This window comes from Saccostrea cucullata, unplaced genomic scaffold (assembly GCF_032062105.1).
Source record: "Saccostrea cucullata isolate Sc308-1 unplaced genomic scaffold, CSIRO_AGI_Scuc_v1 ctg2158, whole genome shotgun sequence".
Classification (NCBI taxonomy): domain Eukaryota; kingdom Metazoa; phylum Mollusca; class Bivalvia; order Ostreida; family Ostreidae; genus Saccostrea; species Saccostrea cuccullata.
In genome coordinates, this window is record NW_026938387.1 from 53,721 (window position 1) to 60,000 (window position 6,280).

At 35.8% G+C, this 6,280-nt stretch overlaps 1 long non-coding RNA gene across 1 annotated transcript in view; it reads right to left on the reverse strand.

Annotated features, from left to right (window-relative positions):
• Positions 1 to 3,083: 3,083 nt before the first annotated feature.
• LOC134250108 (uncharacterized) overlaps positions 3,084 to 6,280 on the reverse strand; it is a 6,718-nt gene continuing 3,521 nt past the window's right edge. Inside the window, exon 3 of the long non-coding RNA XR_009988426.1 lies at positions 3,084 to 3,932. This is a non-coding gene — a long non-coding RNA (uncharacterized LOC134250108). The remainder of the gene's footprint in view (positions 3,933 to 6,280) is intronic.

Consider the following 6,280-nt stretch of genomic DNA (forward strand, 5'->3'; position numbering starts at 1 on the left):
CATGTCCGTTATGATCATATCATCTTGTCTACACTATCTACATATTTTAATATACAATATATTAAAGCATTCAGTCCAAAAGTATGAAAAATCACTCTATCAAATGTATTTTTCATTTCACTCGTTCCAAATGCACGCACGTGCGTGCACGTGCATGATGACCATACCTTCGTGTAGGAGTCCCTTACATCTATCTATATTCTAAATCCCATCCTGTTTGGTTGAAAAACAAGGGAGTTATAGCCATTTCAAGTTTAAGCCAATCAGATTGCAGCACACGTGCATGCGCGTGATTTCATGATTTTTTTTCTATATCATATTGTAGGATATCCTACTGCATGACTATGTTTTATATTTCAAAGCATTTCGTCAAAAAACAAAGTAGATATAGCCATTTAAAGTTTCAGCCAATCAGATTGCAGCACGCGGGCATGCGCATGCTTTCATGAAAATTCTTATATATCATGCCGTAGATCTTCATAATGTAGGTCTATGTTCAAAATTTCAAAGGATTATGACAAGAAACAAGAAAGATATTGAGACTTTTGTTTCAGCCAATCAGACTGTAGATCTCCCTAATGTATGACTATGTTCAAAATTTCAAATGATTTTATCGAAAAACAAAAAAAGATATTGAGACTTTAGTTTCAGCCAATCAGAGCAAAGCACACGTGCATGAGCGTGCGATCTTGCTATTTTGACCATGTCAGCTTGTGCATACTACAAATATATCTTTACATTATAAGTTTCAAAACATTTCGTCAAAAAAAGAGAAGTTACGGTTATATCCATTATATATTGGTCATTTTAAGTTGCAAGCACGTGCGCGCAAAATGACCTTGATTCCGCAAATCTACATAACATGCCTACTTACCCTAAAAAGGTTTCACCTAAGTCGGATGTGTAGTTTACAAGATCACTCGCGCACAAAATTTTCCCAGGAAGAAAAATAAGAATAATAATAATAAGAAACAGAGTAAAAACAATACGTTCCCCAACTTCGTTTGGGGAACATAATTATGTTTTTAAAAAATTTACTGGTTCCTTTAGCTCAGATGGGCTAATAAGTATGCAACAGGCAAAGTTTTGCAGTTGACATTGAAATGCGACTGGACATCTCTTCAATCTTGTTTTAGAAAACTACATGTACATGCCCTATGTACTGAATTCCTGGGAATCATACATATGTTTATGCCTTTAATTAGTTGTATGTACCAAAATAACATTTTATTTACATTATACTGTAAAAAAAAAACACATATATGTATTACAAGATCTTATATTCCTGCTGAAGACAGAGGATATGGAAATAACGAACAGTATTCAATCTCAACGTCCATTAAACAAATATACAAAATAAGAGCAGAGCAAACACGGACCTCCGAAACATCAGAGGTGGGATCAGGTGCCATGGAGGATCTATCTTAATCATTATAATAAGTAAGTCTAAACTTTGAAAGGGAAGACCTTAATAAAGAGGTCAACATGCTACACAAACAAAATATTATTATATTTAAAAAACATAGGTAATCAGAGATTACAGAGCTCACCTCAACGAATGTTGTCTTTAAGTAAGGGAAAGTCACACAATTAACCAACAAAAAGTGCACATTCCAAAAATGAAAATATTTAAGCAATTTTAATCTGATACTTTGAAATAGACCTACATAAAAAATTTAAACTAGTTCTTCTTCATGAAAATGTAATCAAAATCCAGCATCTGAAGCAAATTTGAGATTTTTCATCTCTTGATGCAACATTTGTGCAAGTTTGGTTTATACAATGTTATATAAGCCTTATAGTTTTTTGGTAATAGACCTGCACCCATAACTTTTACCTGGTCTATTATCTGAAAAATGTATGTCGAATTCAGCATCCGAAGCAAGTCCATTAGTGTGCATCCTAAGATGTATCGTCCGTGCAAGTTTGGTCATTAAAGAACTCATAGTTACTTGGAAATGAATCACTCACGAAAAACTTTAACCCATTCACTCAACCAGAAAATGTAGGTCAGATTCAGCATCCGAAGCAAGCCTGGTAGTATGCATCCTTAGATGTATCATCCATGCAAGTTTGGTCAACATAGGGCTTATAGTTACTTGGAAATAAAACCTACACCAAAAACTTCAACCTGTTCACTCAACCGGAAAATGTAGGTCAGATTCAGCATCCGAAGCAAGCATGGTAGAATGCATCCGTAGATGTATCATCCATGAAAGTTTGGTCAACATAGGGCTTATAGTTACTTGGAAATGAAACCTGCACCAAAAACTTTAACCTGTTCACTCAACCGGAAAATGACGGTCAGATTCAGCATCCGAAGCAAGCCTGGTAGTATGCATCCTTAAATGTATCATCCATGCAAGTTTGGTCAACAAAGGGCTTATAGTTACTTGGAAATGAAACCTACACCAAAAACTTTAACCTGTTCACTCAACCGGAAAATGTAGGTCAGATTCAGCATCCGAAGTAAGCCCGGTAGTATGCATCCTTAGATGTATCATCCATGCAAGTTTGGTCAACAAAGGGCTTATAGTTACTTGGAAATGAAACCCACACCAAAAACTTTAACCTGTTCACTCAACCGGAAAATGTAGGTCAGATTCAGCATCCGAAGCAAGCCCGGTAGTATGCATCCTTAGATGTATCATCCATGCAAGTTTGGTCAACATAGGGCTTATAGTTACTTGGAAATGAAACCCACACCAAAGACTGCACCAAAAATGTTAACCTGCTCCAAAAACATTAACCTGGTCATTTCTTTGCTGAAATTGCAGCATCTGAAACTTTGACTGGTACAATGAAACACACTAGAACCATCTTCCATGCATGTCTAATCAATATAGGACATAGAAGTACTTAAAAAGAAAACTGCTCCAAAAAAATTAACCTGGGACGCCAACGCCGACACCGACACCGACGCCGAGGGTATTACATAAGCTCCCCCAACTTCGTTGAGGTGAGCTAATAACATTTATTCCAATGTAATTACTGGTACATGTATTTCTGTTACAAAAACTATTTCACTTTAAAAACTGAGAGCAATTGATATGTTCATATTTGTGGATTTATGTTGTCAAATCAAAATTTAACAAGCATTCTGAGAGTATTGCATAAGCAATACATGTCCCCTACCGGGTTCCCCTTTTTCTTCAGGATGCCATTTTTTAATGTGCAAAAGTCATGTCCAAGGTTAAACTGAAAGATTTTCAAGTTGTAAATGCCTTAAATCTAATAAAATAATAAACATTAAGACGACAATTCAACTCATTTATCCATCGTCTTTTCCTCGCTTCATATTTTTGTCGACAATCGGAAGTTAGCGCAGTTCGAACCCGATCTTAATTAAGCGATTATGAAAAATATTCAAAATGCCATAATTCTGTCAGAAATCAATGGAGCGAAACGAAATTCAAACTTGATCTGTAACTCATTAAGATACACTCACTTACCAAAATTCAGCTTAACATCTGCAAGCGTTTAGAAAAAAAGTGCGGAAAACCAAGTGGGAATGAAAAATATTCAAAATGCCATAATTCTGTCAAAAATTAATGAAGCAAAACGAAATTCAAACTTGATCTGTAACTCATTAAGATACACTCACGTACCAAAATTCAGCTCAATATCTGCAAGCTTTTAGAAAAAAAGTGCGGAAAACCAAGTGGGACAGACTGACGGGGACAGACAGACAGACGGACAGACAGACAGACGGACGGACGGACGGACGGACGCAGAGGAAACCTATAGTCCCCTCCGGTTTCACCGGTAGGGGACTAAAAATGATACACAGTGTGTTTAAAAGTTGTCTTCACAAACCAAAAATTGACTTATTTTCACTATGCTGTTTATTCCATGTCACATCCAAACAGATGATCTTCTGGCAAATCATGGTCATGCTTGGTATCAAAATTCAGTATTCAGATGAGTCAAACCTATCCAAATGAAATTGAAATTTTTTAATTTATAATTCTTTTACTAATAAAAAGTGCAATTCATGAGATTATAAATTAGATTATCAAATTGAGAGATAAGATATTGTCACATTTTTTGTGTATAATTTGTAAATTTTAATGTACTCTTTCATCAATTAAAAGAAGTTTACACTAATTAAGGCAGTCATTTATGCTATCCCCTAATAAGACAACATACAAGTGCAAAGTAATCATGCACTAGTGGGTTTAGGATAATGTGCTACAGTATTTATGACAACATACTAGCACGAGGTGACAATGTGCTAGCATGTACGTCAGTGATAATATGCCAGCACACTGAATCCAACATTCAGTGAAGCTAACACTCAACAGATTGTTTAGAGTTGTGTTTGCATGATATTTTGTTTTGTGTAAACACAGCAGCGTGTTGTTTAAAGCTGCATTGGAGTGGCAGTCTGTTGAAATTAACATGCTAACACACTGCAACTTCACATCATTGGAACACCATAATTTTAAAACTGGCAAACCAATATCTATTAATGATTACTAACTAGGTAATTGCAACTGTAAATGCTGATTTCATGGTGACAATAATACCGGTAATTCACTGTATATCTGAGAACTGATCAATTATAATAAGGCGTGTCCAGATAGGGCCACTTGCTAAAGCTCAATAGCACTTTCATAAAAACGTGCCATCTTACCGACACAAAAGACGCCATTACGCTATCACACAGCTCGCCATCACAACACTGAACAAGAGGCCCAGGGGCCACAGCGCTCACCTGAGCACATCGGGCTTGAATTTAACCCCCCCCCAGGCGTTCATCATTTGAACAAACTAGAATCAACACTACCTGAGGATGATTCCATATAAATATCACTAAACATAGCTTTGAAGTACTTGAAAAGAAGATTTTAAAAGGTTTCACTACATATCCCTATGTAAAACTTGGGTCGGACATTTTAGCCCCACCCTTGCCCCGGTGGTCATGATTTGAACAAACTTAAATCTACACTACTTGAGGATGATTCCACATGAGTTTCATTTTTCCTGGCCCAGTGGGTCTTGTGAAGAAGAATTTGAAAGATTTTTATTATATGCAGACCTGCCTACCCTTTTCATTGCAAGGGTGTAATTTCAGTACATTTTTGGTGGAGTTTTAGAGGTAAAAGCGTAATCAATCATGTTTTCCTATTTTGTTGTTCTACTACATGTATGTTACCTTTTTTTTGTTCGAAAACAAACCAACTTATACATTACTAAACAAAGCTGGCATAAACTCATCTTTTTCGAATCATGTATTGGCAAAAAAGTGTTGTAAAATACCAGTATCCTATATTAACTCAAATCAAAATCACGCCTTTGATCAGGTCCAGTCCAAAGACTTTTTCTACCTACGTATCTAATAGCTACGTAGGTATTTAAATCTACCCAAAGTAGCTATTTTTACCTACTTTTGGTATTATCTACATTTTGTGTCCAAATGACTGAACGGCGCAACATGGTGATACCATAATTTTTGATACAGTTACACTAAATAAATGCGGAATAAGACAAAATTTTGTTTCTATGCAAAATTGATAATATACGAAGTAATCATTTTTTGGCCAAAATTTGGTCATATCCATCATTAGTGTGACTGTATCAAGAAATTCAGTGCTCACCATGTTGCGCCGTTCCTGCGTTTGGCCACAAAATGCAAGTAAAGCAGAATGTAGGTAAAAATAGCTACTTTGGGTAGGTTTAAATACCATTAATAGCTACGTAGGTAGAAATAGTCTTTGGACTGGACCTGTTGATGGAGCATTTGATCATTTTGTATCAAATCACTTAATTGAAGGCTTGCGTTTGCAAGTTGGCACAAATCTTACATAATAACACTGTATTTTATCTTTTTATCACTCACATTTCTCTATCTTGTTCTAAACAATGTTAAAATGAACTAAATTGAGCATAAATAATGGCTGTACTTATTTCAATATTTAATAGTTAACGTTAGTAATAGTGCCTTCTCGTGTTCGTCCGAATCTTCGCCATACCAGCAGTTTACATATAACTACACTGTACTTGGTATATTACGTACGTTATCGAACTGACCCTCTATTAATTACTTTTACTGAAACTTCTCATTTCATTTCAGCAAGTCCTACTTTGACTCTAAATTTAGACGTTCATAATGTATTTTAAACAAAATTATCACAAGCGTAAAATTAATACAAGTGGCGTAATAGCATAATTTTGTGGTAAAAAGCGGAGGAATTACGCCAAAAGCGGAAGGGTAGGCAGGTCTGTATATGTTCCTATGTTAAACTTGGGTCGGCCATTTTGGCGCCACCCTTGCCCC